Source organism: Hyperoodon ampullatus, assembly GCF_949752795.1.
Source record: "Hyperoodon ampullatus genome assembly, chromosome: 1".
Classification (NCBI taxonomy): domain Eukaryota; kingdom Metazoa; phylum Chordata; class Mammalia; order Artiodactyla; family Ziphiidae; genus Hyperoodon; species Hyperoodon ampullatus.
Genome location: NC_136914.1, coordinates 40715681 through 40737071, shown reverse-complemented (window position 1 = coordinate 40737071; position 21391 = coordinate 40715681).

The following is a 21391-nucleotide window of genomic DNA, read 5'->3' as shown; positions in this document are numbered from 1 at the left end:
TACAAGGGAATCCCCATAAGGTTAACAGCTGATCCTTCAGCAGAAACTCTGCAAGCCAGAAGGGAGTGGCAGGACATATTTAACATGATGAAAGGGAAAAACCTACAACCAAGATTACTCTACCCAGCAAGGATCCCATACAGATTAGATGGAGAAATCAAAAGCTTTACAGACAAGCGAAAGCTACAAGAATTCAGCACCACCAAACCAGCTTTACAACAAATGCTAAGGGAACTTCTCTAAGTGGGAAATACAAGAGAAGAAAAAGACCCACAAAAACAAACCCAAAACAATTAAGAAAATGGTAATAGGAACATACATATAAATAACCACCTTGAATGTAAATGGATTAAATGCTCCAACCAAAAGACACAGACTGGCTGAATGGATACAAAAACAAGACCCGTATATATGCTGTCTATAAGAAGCTCAGTTCAGACCTAGGGACAAATACAGACTGAAAGTGAGGGGATGGAATAAAGATGCACACGTAGAGAACGGACTTGAGGGCACGGGGGTGGGAAGGGGAAGCGGAGATGAAGTGAATGAGAGAGTAGCACTGACATATATACACTACTAAATGTAAAAAGGATGGCTAGTGTGAAGCTTCTGCATAGCACAGGGAGATCACCTCGGTGCTTTGTGACGACCTAGAGGGATGGGGTAGGGAGGGTGGGAGGGAAGCTCAAGAGGGAGGGGATATGGGGATATATATACATAGAGCTGATTCACTTTGTTGTACAGTAGAAACTAACAAAACATTGTAAAGCATCTGTACTCCAATAAAGATGTGAAAAAAAAACCAACACAATGAGATACATCTCACACCCGTTAGAATGGCTATAATTAAGAAGACAAGAGATAACAAGCATTGGTGAGGACATACAGAAAAAGGAAACTTTTGCACTGTTGATGGGAATGTAAATTGTTTTATTCACTATGGAAAACAGTATGGAGTTTCCTGAGAAAATTAAATATAGAATTGCCACATGACCCAGCAATCCCACTTCTGGGTATATATCTAAAGGGAATGAAAACAGGATATTGAAGAGATATATGCACTTCCGTGTTTATTGCAGCATTATTCACAATAGCCAAGATATAGACTCAACCTAAGTGCTCATCAACAGATGAGTAGATCAAGAAGAGGTCGTATGTATATACAATAGAATATAATTCAGCCATAAGAAAGAAGGCCATCCTGCCATTTGTGGCAACACTGATGGACTTTTCGCTAAGTAAGATAAGTCAGACAGAGAAAGACAAATACTCTATGATATCACTTATATGTGAATCTAAAACACCCAACTCATCAAAACAGAGTAAAATGGTGGTTACCAGGGGCTTGGGGGAATAAGAGGTGTTGTTTAAGGGTACAAACTTGCAAATAGTTGACAAATAAATCTTGGATGTCTAATGCACAGTTTAGTGAACATAGACAACAATATTTTATTTTAATCATCAAATTTTCTAAGAGACTAGATCTTAATTATTCCAACCACAAAAAAAGAAATAATTATGTGATGTGATAGAGATGCTATCTAAATTTATTTGATATATGTCAAATATATTTGAATACAGATAATGATTTTTAAAAAGAAAGAAAAAGAAAATCAGGAAAATTACATATATATATAATATATATATCATATATGAGAATATTAACTTGTAACCATTAATAACCAGGTAACTGTAAAGAAAATATCTATAATAGATATTGAAAATAGCTTCACACAAAGGAAGTGAAAAGGGAACCAAAACCTGTCACTACAAAAAAAAGAAAATCAGCTACACTCAAAGGAAGGTAGAAATGGAGAAAATTAGGGAGAAAAAAGCTAGAAGACATGTAGAAAACAAATAACAAAGTGTCCGATGTAAGTCCTTCCCTATCAGTAATTACTTTAAATGTACATGCATTAAACTCTCCAATCAAAAGGTACAGATTGCAGAATGGATCAAAAAAGATGCAACCATATGATGTCTACAAGAGATTCACTTTCAATGTTAAGACACCAGGAGGTTGAAAATGAAAGGATGAAAAGAGATATTCCAAGTAAAGAGAAACCTAAGGAGAGCTGGGATGACTATAATTGACAAACTAGACTTTACATATAAAACTGTTATAAAAGACAAAGAAAGACATTATATAATTACAGGAGGGTCATTTCACTGAGAAGACACAACAATTATAAACAGATAAGAACCAAATATCAGAGAAGCAAAATTTAGGAAGCAAACATTGACAGACTTAAGGGAGAAACAGACAGGTCTACAGTAACAGTTAGAAACTTCAAAATCCCACTTTCAGTAATAGAACAATCAGACAGAATATAAGGAAATAGAGAAATAAGGGAATAGAGGATGTGAACATCATCATAAGCCAACTGTACCTAACAGATATGTACACTCTTCTCCCAAACAGTAGAATACACATTTTTCTCAAGTGCATGTGAAATGTTCTCCAGGATAGAGTACATGTTAGACCACAAAGCATTTCTTTAAAATTTTTAAATGATGGAAATCACCCCAAAACTTAAAATCATTTCCAACCCCAATGAAATAAAGCTATAAGTCAATAGCAGAAACTAATCTGGAAATTCACAAATATGTGGAAATTAAACAATACCCTTTGAATCAGCAAATTGGTCAAAGAGGAAATCACAGAGAAATTAGAAAATACCAGGAGACAAATGAAAATGAAAACACAACATAGCAAAACACACAGTGAAAGTAGAGTTGAGAGGGAAATTTATAGCTGTAGACAAATACATTAAAAAGGAAGAAAAATCTCAAATCTGTACACTAACTTTACAGCTTATAGAACTGGAAAAAGAAATGAAAACTAACCCAAAGTCGCAGAAGGGAAGAAATAATAAAGATTATAACAGAGGCAAATAAAATATAGAATAGAGAAATACCAGTGAAATAAAAAATTGGTATGTTGAAAAGATCAACAAAATTGACAAACCTTTATATCCATTGATTTAAATAAAAGAGGGATGACTCAAATTAATGAAATCAGAAAATGAAGTGGGACACTACTACTGATTTTATACAAATCAAAAGGATTATAAGAGAACACTGGAATTTGTAAGCCAGCAAAATAGATAACCTAGATGAAATTAGCAAATTCCAGGAAACACACTTACCTGCCCAAACGGAATCATGAAGAAACAAAAGCTGAATAGACCTATAACTAGTAAAGAGATTGAATCACTAATCAATAATCTCCCAACAGAGAAAAGTCCAGGACCAGATGGTTTCACAGATTAATTCTACTAATCATTTAAAGAGGAATTAACACTAATCCTTCTCCAAATCTTCCAAAAAATTGAAGTGGAGGGAACACTTTCAAACTTATTTTATGAGGCCTGCATTACCCTGATACCAAAGCCAGACAAACACTTCAAGAAGAGTACAGACTAATATTTCATACGGATATAAATTCAAAAATCCTCAACGAAAAAATCTAGCACAATCTGAAAAGGTAGGATTTATTTCCACAATACAAAGATGGTTCAACATATAAAACTCAAACAATGTAATGAATAAAATTAACATATCAGAGAAACCAAACTACGTGATCATTTCAACTGCTGTAGAATCACTTGATAAAATCTAAAACCCCTTCTTCATAAAAACACTCATATTGGGAATAGAGAAAAATTCTATGAAAAACATGATAAAGGCTAATATATGAAAAATCTACAGCTAACACATCAATGGTGAAAGACTAAAAGCTTTTCCCCAAAGATCAAGAGTAGTACAAGGATGCCCGCTTTCATCACTTCTGTTCAACATAGCATTGGAAGTTATAGACAGAGCAACTAGGCAAGAAAGAGAAATAAAGGCATCCAAACTGAAAAAAAAGGAAAAAAGATGTAACATCTCTGTTCTTGGACAATATAATCTTACATGTAAAAAACCCCAAAGATTTCACAAAAAATGTTTGAGTTAATAAGGAAATTCAGCAAAGTTATAGGATACAAAATCAATGTATAAAAATCAGTTCTATTTCTATATACTAATAATGAACATTCCAAGAAGGAAATTAAGAAAACAATTCCATTTACAATATCATCAAACAGAATAAAATACTTAAGAATTAATGTAATCAATGAGGCAAAAGACCAGTACATTGAAAACTAGAATACATTGCTGAAAGAAATTTTAAAATATGTAAATCATTGGAAAAACATGATAAGGAAAATCATAAAGTTTTCTATGGCAAGAAAATCAGACTAAGTCAGAATTGAAACGTGCATGACATGCCCCCATTTGTGATGGACCTCTCCCAAATATTCATTGTGCTTCTGCATTATGCATTAACCAGACCTCCTCAAGGCAGGAGGATATAATCAACCTTTGAGGATAATGGTCCCTTTCTTCTGATGCCAGCATTGTAATTTCTAAGATCAATATTTTTTGTCGTCTTGACATTGGATCAAATTGACCTGAAGGCTCACTCTGTATATGCATATCTGGCCAAAACATCTCTGATGAACTTTAGGTATCATGTTAACCTGTCAGTGTGACACATAATTCTTTGTCTCAAAAATATATAAAACTGCATCTCTAGCTCCTGGCAAGTGTAACAGTTCTCAGAGCTTCTGAGAATCTGTCTCCAAGGTAATAATCCTCAGTTTGGCTCAAATAAAATTCTCTAATTTTTCTTCTTTGCCTGATTGTTAATTGAATTTTCATCAGCAAACATTACATATTTATGGATTAGCAGACTTAATATGGTTAAATTGGAAATACTAGCTAAGGTTATCTACAGATTCGATGCAATCTTTATCAAGATCTCAACAGCAATTTTTTTTGTAGAAATTGAACGATCCACCCTAAAATTCATATGGAATCTCAGGGGATTCAAATAGCTATAAGCAAAATCTTGAATAAGAACAAAGTTGGCAGATTCATATTTTCTGGTTTCCAAATTTAATACAAAGTTATTGTATTAATAGCCTGACCAAAACAGTGTGGTACTGGCATAAGGTCAGACATATAGAACAATGGAATAAAATAGAGAGTCCAGAAGTAAACCCTCATATATGTATTCAATTGGTTTTTGACAAGGGTACCACCAAGACTATCCAATGTGGGAAATGACAGTATTTTCAACAAATGATTCTAGGAAAACTGGATGTCTACATGCAAAAGAATGCAGTTAGATTCTTATCTTACACCTCCATAGTATATACAAAAATTAACTCAAAATGGATCAAAGACCTAAATGTAAAAGCTAAAACTAATAAACTTATAAGAAAACATAGGGGAAAAGCTTTATGACATTGGATTTTGTAATGGTTTTTAGATATGACACCAAAAGCACAGACAATAAAGAAAAAAGAGATAAACCAAACTTCATCAAAAGTAAAAACTTTTGTACAAAGGATACCATGAAAAAAAATGAAAAGAGAGGGACTTCCCTGGTGGTGCAATGGTTAAGAATCCGCCTTCCAAAGCAGGGGACATGGGTTTGATCGCTGGTTGGGGAACTAAGATCCCACATGCCGTGGGACACCTAAGAACGTGAGCTGCAACTACTGAGCCCGCGGACTCTAGAGCCCCCATGCCACAACTAGAGAGCCCCTGTGCCGCAACTACTGAGCCTGCGCACCCTGGAGCCCACGAGCCACAACTAGAGAGAAGCCTGCGTGCTGCAACTAGAGAAGCCCGTGCACCTCAACGAAGAGCCCGCATGCTGCAACTAAGACCCGATGCAGCCAAATAAATAAATAAATAAATATTTTAAAAAATGAGAAGATAACCTACAGAAGGAAAGAACAATTGCAAATCATATATCTGATAAGAAACTGATATCCAGAATACATAAGAACTCCTACAACTCAACAACCAACACCAAACAACCCAATGCAAAAATGGGCAAAGGACTTAAATAGACATTTCTACAAAGAAGATATACAAATGGCCATTAAGCACATAAAAAGATGCTCAACATCCCTAGTCATTAGGGAAATGTAAACCAAAACCACAATGAGATACCACTTCATGATGGTTATTATGAAAAACAAAACAAAACGAAATAAAATATAACAAAACAAAATTTGGAAAATAATAAGTGCCAGAGAGAATGTGGATAAACTGAAACCCTTGTACACTGCTTGTGTGACTGTAAAATAGTGCAGCCACTGTGGAAAATAGTATGGCATAGTTAACATAGTTAAACACAGAATTAAAAGCACAGAATGATCCAGCAGTTCCACTCCTAGGCATATGCCCAAAAGGAGTGAAAGCAGGGACTCAAATAGTTAACATGTAGACCAGTGTTGGCAGCAGCACTATTCACAATAGCTCCAGTGAGGAAACAATCCAAGTGCTTATCTACAGATAAAAGGATAAAGGAAATGGTATATACATTAAATGGAATATTATTCAGCCATATAAAGAATGAAAATTTGATACATGCTACAACATGGTTGGACCTTGAAAACATCTTGTTAAGTGAAATAAGTCAGACACAAAAGGCCAACTAGTGTATGATTCTACTTGTATGAGGTACCTAGAAGAGGCAAATTCACAGATATGGAAAATAGGATAGAGGTTACCACAGGTTGGGGAGAGATGAATGGGAGTTATTGTTTAATAGGTACAGGTTTCAATGTCCTCTGCTGACCAAAGCACATAAGCCATGTCTAGCTCCACGAGGGACTGTGAGGGGTCCTAAGAAGGAGAAAACAAGACATGAGATGACCCACAAACAGAACACAGACCAATGGTCTGGCCTGCATAGCCCTATTCTTCCATTCATCCAAGCTGCGGGAGGAGCTGTGAAGGACACAGATATGCTGAGTCTGGATATTACTCTGAGGATGTCCCTTCAGCTGTCATCAGCTCTAGGAACCCCTCATGTGCAGAGTTTCCTTGCCCAAGGTCCCTCCCTTCCTCAGGTAGCCACCTGCGGTGACTGATGGCCTAATCATCTGGCCCAACTTGGGACAACCTTGAGGGTGCCTTTCAGCTCCAAAGCTCCTCCCAGGTCAGCAGAGCCTGTTAGGCCTGCACTAAAGCGCCACTCCGTCCTCCTTCTGTCAGTCCCCTCGCACAGGTGTTGATGCCAAGGCACTTCCTACTGAACATCCTGCCTCGCTCTGTTCCCGGCGCTCTGCTTCTCTCCTCTTTGGCCAGCCCCTCTCCTTCCACGCTGCCCCACGTGTGGGTGCTCCTCTGGGTTCTGTCTCCTCCTTCTCCTCTCGGGCACACCCACCCTGGGCTCCTACCTGCCTTTCTCCAGCTGCCTGGGACCTCCTTGGACCCTTCTCTTTTTTACTCCAGCTGCTGCTTCCAGTCTTTCCTTTTCCTACTCATCCTCCCCAAGGCAGCCAAGGGGTCCTTCTGAAAATGCAGATCTGATCCATTTCTCCCCTGATAAAATGTGAGGAACACACCTCCCACGTGGGCCCAGGGCCACATCACTGGCCTGTGCCCCTCCTTTCTCCTTCTCCCCCACGCCCAACTTCTACACACCTGGATCTTCTGGGATCACCTGAGGGCCTCATTCCTCAGGCCTTTGCACAGGCCACTCCCTTAGCCTGCAGCTCCCTGGCCTTCATAGGCCACTGGCCAGTACTGTGGGCACACGGGAGGGTCTGTCATTTTCATCCAATTCAGCCTAACGAAGGAACCAATGAATAAGGAATCTAATGAAGCAGCTGGGAGTGAACCACTCAAGACCTTCCTGCAGGTGAGACACTGGTTTTGCTTCTAACCACCCGGAGGGATTCTCAGGGACCCACCCAGTCTTGGAGTCTTTGGAATGGCTTTGAAATCAGATACTCTAGGGTTTTAATTCCAGCTCCATGTTTTCCTATCTGAGGATTTTGGTGGTTATTCCCAGGCCCTGAGCAGCTTCCGTTCCTCATCTGTAAAATAGTGGTAATAACATTTACACATAGTTGTTAAGAAGACGCAGTGATGAGGCTGATTTCCTCCTCTACCCTTACCCTGAGTCTAGGGACACACCTGGTCTCCCTCCATCCATTCTGTCTGGAATCCTGTGGCCTCTACCTTCAAAAGAGCTCCATCATCGCCACCCGTACCTACTGGTCCACACCACCATCATCTCCTCCCTGGGTCCCTGCACGAGGCCCCTCATTGGTCTCCTGCCAGGATCTGCCCTTGTGCCCTTTAACGGTGACCCTTTTAGAAACAGTGCAATCACACACCTCCTCTGCTCAAACGACACCTACCCTCTCCCACCTCCTCACCTTCCAGTCTGTCAGCATAGCCTTTCCTGAACACATCTTTAGAACAGCCCCTCCCTCAGCACTTCCCATCCTCCTGTCCTGATTTTCCCCCTGGTGTTTATCCCCATCTAACACAATATTTCCTCTTTGATTTATTTATTTCTTGTCTCCTAATATGAAAGCTCTAAGGGCATGAGGACTTTTTCAAGTTTTCTTTGCTGCCTTATCCCCACTGCCCAAAACAGTGACGGGAGTAGAGCAGTTTTCCAGTAATTATTTCAGTGAGTGGATGAACAAGGGAATGAGAGAATGAATAAGACTGCTCACCAATGGATGAAAGATCCAGAGAGCCTTGGGAGTGCCACCAGCAGAGGTGTCTGACGCACAGCCCACCTCCCCACAAAGGGCACATGCAGAGAGAGTGAGCCACGGAGTCAGGGCTGGATCGGGGCCCCTGCAGTGCCGGGGAGTTCCCAGGGTGTGTGACTCTGCCTTCCCTGGAAGTTTATTTTATGCTTATCCTCCACAGCTGCATCTGATACATGCTGGGCAAACCATATAAACTCCCCTTCATCCCCATCCCAACCTGGTGAGGTGGGTATGAAGGCCCCATTGTACAGATGGGGACACTGAGGCAGAGAGAGGTGAGGCGACTTGCCCCAGGCCGCATGACTGATGATGAGTGGAGTCTGCCTGACTGCAAAGCTGGGGCTGCCTCCTCGGTGGTCATTATTCCCCTCTCTGCAAGAGTAGCAGGGGACATCAGGAGGAAGGCTGTCCTCACATTCTGGGAAAATCTTGTCAAGCTGGTTTTCTTCAACTAGACTAAAAGAGCATAGTTCCCAGGGAGTGCTGTTCCTTCCCTGGGGCTGAGGAGTGTACTGTGCTTTCAGACAAGCCTGGCCTGGCCCACTGTGGCCGAGCTGTAGGCCTACTCCTCCCTGATGGCCTGGGGCTGAGAAATGGGTGTGCAGGGCCTTCTTTCGGACATCCCCAGCTCCCCTTCTCATTTGCAGAATCCAGCAGGATTCAGACCTGGCCAGACTGCAAGGCAAGTGTCTTACTGACAGTAAGGGGCGGGGACTGTGGAGCAGCTTCAGTCCTGGAGCCTGACTGGACTGAGCTTGAGTTGCTCCGCTTTCTCTCCTGCCCTCCCAGCCTTCATGGGAAGACCCACGCACTTCACGCCGAACGACAGCTACACCAGCTATGGTCAGAGGGATCAGTGCTGCCTCCCAGCACTTATGAAGACAAAGGAGGCAGGAGGTGGGGGAGGGGGGTGGGGGAGAGGGGTGGGAAGTGGGGACAACCTGGCTCAGGAAGCCATTTCTCTGGTGCCTTTCTAGTCCCCCTACCTCACACCCTCCTTGGAGGAGAGGAAAGGGGAGCATCCCTCCACTATTTAATGTTTTGCAGCAAACTAACTTTGATTGACATTGAGCAAATCATTTAGTACTCCCAGCCTCAGTTTCGGCACCTTAAAGTAGGGGTATAGAACCTACTTCCTCAAGTTCTTGCTTGTTCTTAGTGTTCAGCACATCCCTGAAACATAGTAAGTGACCCACCTGTGCCCAGAGCCCTTCCCCCATCCATCCTGGGGCTGTGCTGTGCCCACACTGGGCTTGACTGCAGACAGCAGGGGTGTGGGCAGTGGCACTGTAACAGCATGGCAGCTGACAGGACCCTTTGGACTCACTGCCACTCTCTGGAAAGACTGACCCAAAGAGGCTGTCATCTCCCTACAATGCCCATCCATCCCCATCCCCAGTGCCCAAGAGGGGAATCACTACCACCCTGGGCAACCAGACAAGATGTGCCCAGGGCATCTCAGAATTCCTGCCACTGGACCGTGAGGAGGGAATTTCTCTTCTAGCAAGCAGGGTGCTCCCACCTCTGCTGCCTCTGCTTAGAAGCTAGTGGGCTGGGGCACACATCACCCCCCACCCTCCAATCATCAGTCTCCACAGAGAATAAGAGGAATCAGAGGTAGTACAAACTGGGATGCTGGAATTAGGGAAACACAGGAAGCCTGGGTTCTGTCACCCCCACCAGCCTCTGGGCTACTTCACCCAAACTCTGGGAGCCTGCTCCCCTTTCCAGGAGATTGCATGTGCAAAGATTTTCCCTGCTGTATATCCCAGTATTGTTTTGAGGATGGCAGATGCCCAGTAAAGGGCTTTGGGGACCATAAAGTGCTTCAGTGATATTGGGAGTCAAACCACTGTTATTACTGAATGAGTAAAATTTATCCTCAATCCCACAGAGGAGTTGAACATGGAACCAAGGCAATGTCTCCAGTCCGAAGACCAGCCCATCCCTTTCCTTCCTTGAGGGCCAGAAGGTACCTAATGCACAGCCCGGGTTTCCCAAGGCCACATGCAGAAAGACCAAAGTGTTCAGAAAGTGCACACGAACTGTAACGTGGATCTCTAAGCAGTCAAAGAAAGGAGCAAAACATTTAGAACCAGCAAAGCAAAGGACTTTCTAAGCAGTGACACTAGGAGAATGCCTAACAGATGACACGGCAATCTCTCTGGGGCCCAGGAAAACTAGAGGTCATTTGGTTAAAAACAAAACAAAACAAAAAACACAACCCCAAACGCAAAGTGAGCTTCTCCCAAGTGCTGAGAAGATAGCGCCTAGCAATCACCTGCCCCTCCAGCTGTTTAAGGGGCGTGCAGGCCACGGGTCCTCGTCAAGCTGAGAGCCATCCAGAAACCTGTGGTGGCCTTTTTTCCTTTCCAAAAGAAAAAGTCCCAGGAAACGAATGCCCGGGTCACTCCCTCTGCCTCAGGACAAGGAGGGAGGCCACAGAGGTCTGACCAAGACTACTCCACCCTCTCCCCTCACCGAAGCTGGCATCTGTTTAAGCCAAGTCTTGCCCACACGGACATCAGAGACAGCACTACTACTACCAATGGCGCCATCAGGGGCAGGAGGGCCACTCACATATCCAAGATGAAGTAGAGGTCAAAAGAGCCTTGGCAGGAATTCTCATCTTTTGCCCGGCTCTTCCGGGTCCAGGTGCTGGGGCTGCGGAGGTGGTGGGAGGTTCCCGTGTCCTGGATGAGGTGGCGGTAGAGGTTCCCCGAGTCCAGACTGAGGTGGTGGGGGTCCTTCCAGCCTGGACCGTCGTGCTGGAAGCTCCCCGCGCTCAGCAGCGGTGGCAGCAGCACCAGCAGCAGGAAGAGCGTGGGCCCTGGCATGCCAGACCCGCCGCTTCCCATTTTTTTCGGCTGCCCCTGCGGCCCCACTGGACGCCGGCCTCCGCTGTGTCTGCGTGTTCCAAGGGTCCTCGACGCCTCTAGCCCTTTCCCCAAAGCTGTGAGCCTCCCCCGGTACCTGCACTGAGGGCGGAAGATGCAAAGATCGCTGGCCTTGGGCGATGGCCCACTACCTGCTCGGCCTGCCCCCAGCCCCAAGGAGGCAGAATTCCCTTATGATGTCCCTTATGATGGACAGAAAGGTTGGCATGGTGACTTTGTGACCTGCAGCTCTGCTCAGTGTCCTGCCTGTTGACAATCCCAGGGGGGAGTCAGGGGCTCTTTGGAGGGGCAGTGAGATGAGGCCTCCGTTTGTTCCTCATCCCAAACCCTCTCAGGTGGCCATTAAGATCCTGGAGGAATCCTGCCTTCTTGTCAGCTGAAAGTGGGCAGCTGAGGTGGCGTAGATGAGGCATCGCTGTGGGGGAGGAGGTCCCGGAACTGGGAGTGTAGCGTGTTGCCGTGGTCATTCGTGTGGCCCAGTGGATGGAAGGATCTAGAAGGGGAAGAAGGTCCTGCAAGGATGTCAAAGTCCCTTGTGACTGAAGGGCCTGCCAGTTATCTACTTTTTGTAAAAGCCATCACAAGCTGAGTGACAAAACAAAAACTATTTCGTTATGCTCACAGGGTCTGTGGACCAGAAATTCAGAGAGGGCCGAGTGATGATGGCTTGTCTCTGCTCCATGGAAAAACATGCAACAACTAAATGGGGGGCGGGGCTCGCCACTGTTAACTTGCGACCATTAGCTCAAGACCCTTAGGACGTGACCTTTAGTCATCCTCCCAGCGGCCCTCGGGCAGAGAGTGCGGTGAGGGGTGGATTGCAGCTTTCTCCCTGGGGCAATCCAGGCCCTCCGGCCTCAGGCTGCCAGGTGAGCTGGGGTTTGGGGGACAGGCTGAGGGCTGTGAAGCCCTGGCCATGGCTGCCCACGGACTGGGCCCAGGGCTTGAAGCAGTGGCCGAACCTCTCCCCAAAAGCCGCCTCCGGGACCTAATGGCGTCGGCGGCCTCCATGGGTCACAGTCCGTGGGACCCGGCCCCCATTTAGGCGTCTTGAGGAGCCTGAGGGCTGGTCCTGGGCGCCTGGCTCCCTCAGGCTGGGCAGGGTCTGGAGACCTGGCCCTGAGGGCGCCGCCAGCTGAGACCTGCCTCTTCAGCTGGACCTGGGCACTGGCGGGAGGACCCAGACTGGGTGCTGGACGAACGCTCCCGGGCAGGGTGACCGGCCTGCGCAGGGACCCCCTCGCTTAGCCGGCGCCTGGACCTCGGAGGACGAAAGTCCAGCCTTGGGACCTTGAACAAGTAAAATGAGGGGTAATGATGTCGCTTTGCTTATGGGATTGGTTAAGTGTTGAAAGTCGAAAGGAGGCGTGCAGACAATTAAATGCCTCCCCTTCCCTTTCTTGTCAGAACAGAGAATGACATTTGTTATTAACAAATGTGAAAAACATCGTGACCTGACTGTGACCTGACCTCCTGAACGAAGGATCTGACACCAAGATGTCTGCAACAACTAACCACGCCCCTCCCTCACCTTTCCTATAAAAGGGTTTTGCTGAAAGCTTTCGGGGAGTTTGGGGTTTTTAAGGCATGAGCCATTGTCTCCTTGCGTGGCCCTGAAATAAACCTTTCTCTGCTCCAAACTCAGACGTTCCGGTATTTGGCCTCACAGTGCGTCGGGCACACGGACTTGCGTTTGGGTAAAAAATCCATTCGCTCTTTCATGTCAAGTTTAGAAGTAGCACACTGTTTTCACTCCTCTCCCCCGCCAAACCTTCTAATATTCGACTACAATAACTGTAAATATTTGGAAGGATTTGAATCTGTGATCTGGACTCCTCCTATCAGTGAACACGGCAATGTCTTCATTTATTTGAGTTGTTTTCAGTGCCTTGCCTATAAATTTCCCTATGAATATCTTGACTTCTTTTGTCAAGTGCCTTCCCTATATACTCTGTATTTTTGATGCTATTGGAATGGCATTTTTAATACAGAGTTTTTAAATGATTGCTATCCTAAAGAAATGTATGTATTTGATATACTCACCCAACTTGCTAAACTCTGTCATTATGAAAATTTATCTGTAGAATTGTTTGCGTTTCTATAAAAAATGAACAAACCCCAAAAACATTATGCTGACTAGTTCTCCAATGAAATGTTGACTCGAAGTTGTGATGGAGGCATTCTTGATTGTAAAGAGACTAATTCTAACACATCACGTTTAAGAATGGTATTTATTGAAGGCTTCTGTTGGCTATCTTTTATCCGATTAGGCAGTTTCCTTGTTATTCTCGGTTTGATACAAATCATGAAGGAGTGTTGAATTTTATCTCAATTCCCTTTCTGTATATTCTTTTGATGAATATGTGCATTTCACCAATAATCTGTTAGTGTGATTAATTACATTGGTGCATGTAAAGCTAATTTTAATATTTTATTACTAAACCCAAATTGATCATGATAATTTTTTAAAACACTGCTGGATTGCGTTTACCATTAGTTTAGAATTCTTTAACCTATGATCATGAGAGAGGCTGCCCTTTAATTCCTGTTTTTGTGCTATTCTTATCTGGTTTTGATATTAGGTATACTAGCCTCATAAAATGTGCTTGGGAATGTTTTCACCTTCTTTTGGAAAGACTTTGAACATGATCACAATAATCTCCTCCTTGAATATTGGATATGATATAATCTATGCCTGGTGTTTTCCTTGTGGGAACTTTTTAAACTACTGATAAAATTGACTCAGTATTTACTGAATGTTATGGACTGAATTGTGCACCCACCAATTTAGATTTTGTGACTGTATTTGCAGATTAGGGCCCTTAGGGAGGTGACTGAGGTTAAATGAGGTTATAAAGTGGAGTCCTAATCCCAGAAGACAGATATCCTATCCTCATAAGAAGAGAAAGAGACACCAGAACTCTCTTCCTACACAGGCACAGAGGAAAGGCCATGTGAGGACACAGCGAGAAGGTGGTCATTTGAAATCCAGGAAGAGAAACCACATCAGAAACCAACCCTGTTGGCACTTTGATCTTGGACTTCCTGCCTCCAGATGGTGAGAAAATAAATTTCTGTTTTTAAGCCACCCAGCCTGTGGTACGTTGTTAAGGCAGCCTGAGCAGGCTACCACATTGGATTGTTTAGTGCTTCCATTCTTTTATCAGTCATTTCAGATATATTTTTCTAGGAATTTGAACATCTTTTTCCCTATATTTGGTATAAAGTTCAGAATATGTTTGATTTTTATATTTCTGCTCTATCTTGTTTTTAATTCCTATTATTACTTGTGTCTTTTCTTATTTTATGGATTCACAACAAGGAGGGTATTGCCTCCAAGAGGTTGAAAATTGGCTAAGAATCTTTTTAAGTAGGAAGCACAGTCATAAAGAGATATATAGTTTCTCTGTGATGTTACATTAAACAATTTTTTTGGTATCATAAATTTCCTATAAGCTAGTGGTTAGAGCTAGAAACTTGGTGAGATTCAAGGTTAATTGTTTTTGTTGTTGTTGTTGATTTTATTCTTCAGGAGATACATGATACTTGGTAGTTGTATTTTTACTGATGATAAGATTGGTAAATGGGATCAAGTTTATCAGTCTGTTCCCACCATTAAACTTCTCCAGCAATGTTTTGACTCATGGTTAAATCCCCCAGCAACATTCCAACTAATGGCTTAAGCATCTATTAATGATAAATGTCTATATTATTTCATTAAGGGTCGCAAAATGGTGACTTTAAAAAAAGTTTTTTTTTTTCTTTTTTGCGGTACGCGGGCCTCTCACTGTTGCGGCCCCTCCTGCCTTGGAGCACAGGCTCCGGATGCGCAGGCTCAGCGACCATGGCTCACGGGACCAGCCGCTCCGCGGCATGTGGGATCTTCCCGGACCGGGGCACGAACCCGCGTCCCCTGCATCGGCAGGCGGATTCCCAACCGATGCGCCACCAGGGAAGCCCTAAAAAAAAAAATTCTTTTCATTGGAGTACAGTTGATTCACAATGTTGTGTTAGTTTCAGGTGTACAGCAAAGTGAATGAGCTATACATATACATATATCCACTCTTTTTTTTTTTTTTGATTCTTTTCCCATATAGGCCATTACAGAGTATTGAGTAGAGTTCCCTGTACTATACAGCAGGTAAAATGGTGACTTCTAATTTTATTATTTCTTCTGTATTTATTAGCTGAGGTCCTTTTTTCCCCATTTGATTGAGAAATAATTAACATAGCATTGTATGTTTAATGTATGCAGCATAATAATTTGACTTACATATACTGTGAAATGGTCACCACAGTCAAGTTAGTTAACTTATATCATCTCATCTAGATACAAAAAAAGAAAAAGAAAAAAATGTTTTTTCCTATGAAGAGAATTCTTAAGCTCTATTGTCTTAACAAATTTCAAATATACCATATAGCAGTGTTAACTGTAGTTATCATGTTGTAAATTACATCCCAAATACTATTTTATCTTATAACTGAAAGTTTGCACCTTTTGAACAGCTTCATTCAATTCTTCCTCCCCCAACTCCCCACCTCTGGTAACCACAAATATGATCTCTTTTTCTATGAGGTTTTATTTTTTTTTTTTAAGGTTCCACATATAAGTGAGATCACACAGTATTTATCTATCTCTGACTTATTTCACTTAGCAAAATGCTATCAAGTTCTATCCATGTTGTCACAATGGCAGGATTTCCTTCCTTTTTATGGCCAAATAAAATTCCATTGTGTGTATATATATATATATATATATATATATATATATATATACCACAACTTTTTAATTCAAAAAAATTTTAGTGAGATATACTTTATTTACAATATTATATTAGTTTTAGGTGTACAAAATTTTTAGAGATTATACTACATTTATAGCTATTATAAAATGTTATATTGCCTGTGCTGCCAAATATTTCCTTGTAGCTTATTTATTTCATACATAGTAGTTTGTACCTCTTAATTCCCTACCCTTATCTTGCCCCTCCCCACTTTCATCTCCTCGCTGGTAACCACTAGTTTGTTCTCTATATCTGTGAATCTGTTTCTTTTTTGTTATATTAACGAGTTTGTTTCATTTTCTAGATTCCACATATAAGTGATAGCATACAGTATTTGTCTTTCTCTGACTTATTTTACTGAGCATGGTACTCTCTAGGTCCATCCATGTTGTGGCAAATTACACAATTTCATTTTTTTTAGGGCTGAGTAGTATTCCATTGTTTGTGTGTGTGTGTGTGTGTGTGTGTGTGTGTGTGTGTTTGCTGACAATGCGAGCAACAGCTATCGAGGGGGTGGCACTCCTGGCTGGGTCAAAGGCAGATCTTTGGTCTGCAGAGCATTTGTGCATAGTGGGGATACATTAAGGCGAAGTTGACACACCTCCCCTGTAAGGAAGAGAAGAGAGAGGTCACTGAGAAGCCACCAGAATTGGGAGCAGAAGGCTGTGGTTTCCTTGGTTCAAGGGGAGCAGGCTCAGGACCTGTTAGGATCCCCAGGGTGAGCCCTTGTTGATGCCCTTCCTCTCCCTGGGTGCTGGCCTCCAGTCTGTGCTCCTATTTCTAGACTCAGTTCAGTTATTGGACATCTGCCCTCCCTTCTCCAGGGAACCCTGTTGTTCTGACTCTGGCCTGCCTTTGCTCTGGTGTTGAACTTGCCTGCTTCCTTCTGGACTGGGAGCCTATGGAGCAAAGACAAGGGCTGATTGCCACTGTAGCCCCAGCATTGCCCAGGCTCTCTTGAGGAGTGTGTGCCAAAGGGATGAGTCCCCACTACAATCCCCAGGCTGGGCTCTGGGCCCACAGGGCAAGGGCAGGTGGGGGCACCGTCAGGTGGGTGATGGGCTATGGAGGCACATGGGCCCTTAGGTTTGGGTAAAGATTGATGCAGATCCTTTGGGACAGTGTAATCCGTCTGTAGCAAAAACTGCCCCTGGCTTTTCTGTCATTTCCTCCTGGTCCCCAGCTCCTGCTCAGCTTAGGACTCCCAGCTGAAGAGCCCAGATTGCCAGACAGGGTGCCCTAAGCACTCTGGAAGCTGGCAACAACTCTGAGCACTCAGCTCCAAGAGATGCAGACAGTGAGTAAGAAAGGGTCTCCATGCTCTGAGGCAGCAGAAGGGAGAAGAGGGAGAACACCTTGGTCCTTCCCAGACTCCCAGCTCACTTCTAGTGGGCAGGTCCTCAAGCACCATGGGGTCTCTCTTTGCCCCCCAAAATCTCATTGGCAACCAAGGCAGTCAGAACGTAGGAGCACAGTTTGAGCCATGGCCCCTGAGTGTGGACCCTTCTTAGCCTGATCTGTGCATCCCCACACCATGTACACTCACACCTTTGTGCCTTTGTGTCCCTCTGTTCTTTACATGAAGCATAGTATGCAAGGTTGCCCTATAGAACAGTCCCTGCTCTCAAGGAAGCTTCTAGTTCAGTGGTTTGCTATGGTCGCTTGAATAATGGCCCCAAATATATCCAAGTCCTAATCCTTGTCACCTGTGCATGTTGTAGGTCATATTGCAAAAGGGCCTTTGCAGGTGTGATTAAGGATCTTGAGATGGGGAGACTATTCTAGGTTACGTGGGGGGGCTCCTACACTTGATCAAAGGGTCCTGTGACAGGGAAGCAGAGGGAGATTTGCCCAAAAAACAAGGCAATGTGACTGTGCAAGCAGAGCAGATTTAGGTGCTGCCCTGCTGCCTTGTAGATGGAGAAGGGCCAGGAGCCAAGGACCACACGGAATATAGCTCTAGAAGCTGAAAAGACAGGAAAAGCATTCTCTCCTGGAACCTCAGGAAGGAGTGTGTTCTGGAAGGGCCAATATTAGAAAAATTCCTCTGGGGATTAGAAGGTGGTGGAGCAGAGAGACACTGTCATTTCACAGAAGGTAACGGTAAACAAGACCGACTGCCATAGTGCGTGGACTGTCATAAGGACACTCCTGGGTACTGTGTCCCCATAGCCTGTCGGGGAATCTCCTGCTGCACAACCAGGGCTGGGGTTGGGGGCTGACTGTGGTCTGCAGAGACTGTAGGTCCCAGCTGACACCCCGTCACTTAGACCAAGATTGACTTGAAGCCTGGGACCAGAGCACTGAGGGCTTCAAGAAAGGAATCAGGACTCACTCCTGCACCTACTGGAATACTGGGGTATCCACAGAAATCCTGCAACACTAGGTCTCCAGGACGAAGGTTGGGAGGGACAAGGTCAAATGGGATGGGGGCAGAGGAGGGGGAGGGGTCACGTCCACCAGGCACAGGTACGGGCTCCCAGCCCCTCTCAGGATGAGCAGGGCTGATTTCAGGCAGCTCTGGCTGCTGCCACTTACTCTCTGGGTGGTCCTGGCAACTCCCCTGATGTGTCAGGCCTCAGTTTTGCCTCCAGCGAGCACACAGGTCACTGTGAGCCACAGACTGCTGGGCGGACTCGAGAGCTGGCATTGCAGGGGCCTGGCAGGGCCCTGGGCCGCTATAAGGCCCCCTAATCCATCACTCTGCCACTTCCCCAACCTGAGATTCGAAGAGTGGCCCTGGGAATGGGACCATTTCAGAGAGGCGCTCAGCGCCCCTGCCCTTACCTCGCTGGGCAGGAAGGCCATACCCGGCACTTTCCCTTGGTCCACCCTCTTGTCTCTTGCCTCCCTCTGCTTCAGCCCTCTGTCTTGCTCTGTTCCTCCTAATCCTGAGTGAGCATCTCTGGGTGGCTGTCTCCACTGTTCAGGGCATAAGGCTGGGGTGAGGCTGTTATGACTATAAAGGGGCTGGTTCTGGGAGAGGCTCCAGGAGAATCAGGTGGAAAATGGGGCTTCTGTGCAATCAAGGCTGGGACTCAGAGCTCGATTCAGACCCAGAACTGGGAGCTCAGTTCCCCAGCCTCTCCTGCTCACCCCGGATGGAATCCAGGATGGAGCCTTGAGCTGCCCACCACAAGGCCGGGGCCAGGGGTGGTGACAATGCGTGTCCAGGTTGGGCAGAGCCTCAGCACTGTTCCTGGACTCTGCTTAGGGCTCTAATTGGTCTCTTCCATGTGCCTTCAGTGACACTTGGTTCACAGAGAGAGCAAAGGTTTGCAAGGCCTGGACAATAAGGTGACCCCCAGGTGCTCTTTTTAGTAGCACTCTCAAGGCACTACCCAAGCCTCATGGGGGTTCAGCTCCTGGAGTTAGGTCTAAGGGCTCCGAACTACCTGTGAGATGCTGCTCAGGGGCCTGTCTGCACAAGCTACCTTTTGGGCCTGCCTGGGGTGTTGTTCCCTTCACTTGCCTCCCCAGGGTGCAGGGTGTCAGGACAGCCTTAGATGCTAGAGCCTTACCTTGGTACTCACACAGTTCCTGCTTGCGATGCTAACATTGTTGCTGATGAAGCTGACACCATGGTTCAGGCTAACTTCAACAAAGACCTCCCAAAAGCACAGAAGGGGCAGACAGTGACCACCAGAGCAGACAGACATAGTTCTTACACTTAGCTCAAATTGTAGCTTATAATATCTCCTGACTGTAAAGACTTTGCACATGAGGTATTCAGGGCTACCAGAGAGCAGATAGCAGGGGTAAGCGGAGCTCATCCCAAAGTACTACGAGGTCAGCTTCTGCAGTGAAGGCTGACCAGGCAGTGAGGATCCCTGCGCGGGGCCAGATGTCCTCATGGCCATGAGTGAAGTGACCAGGGATGGCGGTATGATGTCACCATCCCGACTCCTCTGTATGTACAGAGTATGTGAATTTAGCTCCAAAAGGCTGCCTGGAGCAAAGGTACCATCCCTGGGGCACAACATCTCCTGCATCCTACGCTCCTCAGCAGAGCCTGGGCCACAGCAGATGGCTGAGCACCTCCGGGGACCACCAACCGGGGCAGGTGTGAAGGATGCCCTCAGTCCTCCTAGAGACAGACATGTGCTGCCCCAGTAGAGGTGGCTTCCTAAATTTTTTACACCTCATGGTGGCAAAAACTGCCCACTTGGCCCCTGGGCTGGGCACTTACTGATCTGGCTTCTCTATCTTTACTCCTGGGCATGTTATTCTGTTATCTTTCACAGACTTGGCTTTTATATCTGAAAGACAATCACATGAGAAGAATGTCAGTGGACTTGTCCACCCATCCGCCCCTCCCCTTCTGCCTGCCCTTGGAAGCAGAGCTACCACTTTGGCAGAAGCAGCTTCTCTTCTCTGCCTTCTCCTGACACCTGCTGTGCACGAGGCACTGTCAGGGCTCTGGCGTTTAGTGGGAACAAGGCACACAGAAGCTCTGCTCTCAAGGACCTGACATTTGTGGGACTGGAGAGGGAGATAGACAATAAAGTAACAAACAATGAACAAAATACGCGCCAGAGTGATAAGTGCAGTGACATCAATAAGTAAGGGACAGTCTAGAGAAGGGAGGGGAAGAGACAGCTGCTTAGGAGCAGGTGACCTGTCCTGTCTTTTAGAGACTCAATTTCTCTTTAAGAGAAAATGAAATATTTATACAGGACATGATGGGATGGCTGGGATTTGCTTCACAATAATCAATGGTGAGATTGTCAGAACAACCAGATTGGCCAGGATTGGTAATTACTGAAAGTAGGGGAAGGCTGCTTCAAGGGCATTATACGATTTTTGCTACTTTTGTGTATTATTGAAAATTATTGAAAATTCCCATTAAAGATAAGTACTCTCTGAGGCGGTGTTCTTGGAGCTGAAACCGGATGAGGGCAAAGGCAGGGAAACTTCTGGGGAAGAGGGTCTGGGCTGTGGGAGCCTGTTCTGAGGCCGGAGGCATGACTAGCTGAACTTGCTGTGGGAAATAGGTGAGTGAAGTGAGGGGGCGGGGCCTCTTGGTCCCTGGGACGGGGTTTGGGCTTTATTCTAAGTTCAGTGAGTCTGTTGCATGGCCCCTATCCTCACAGTGTGCACAGTGAGTGGTGAGCAAGGGCTTCGACAGCCT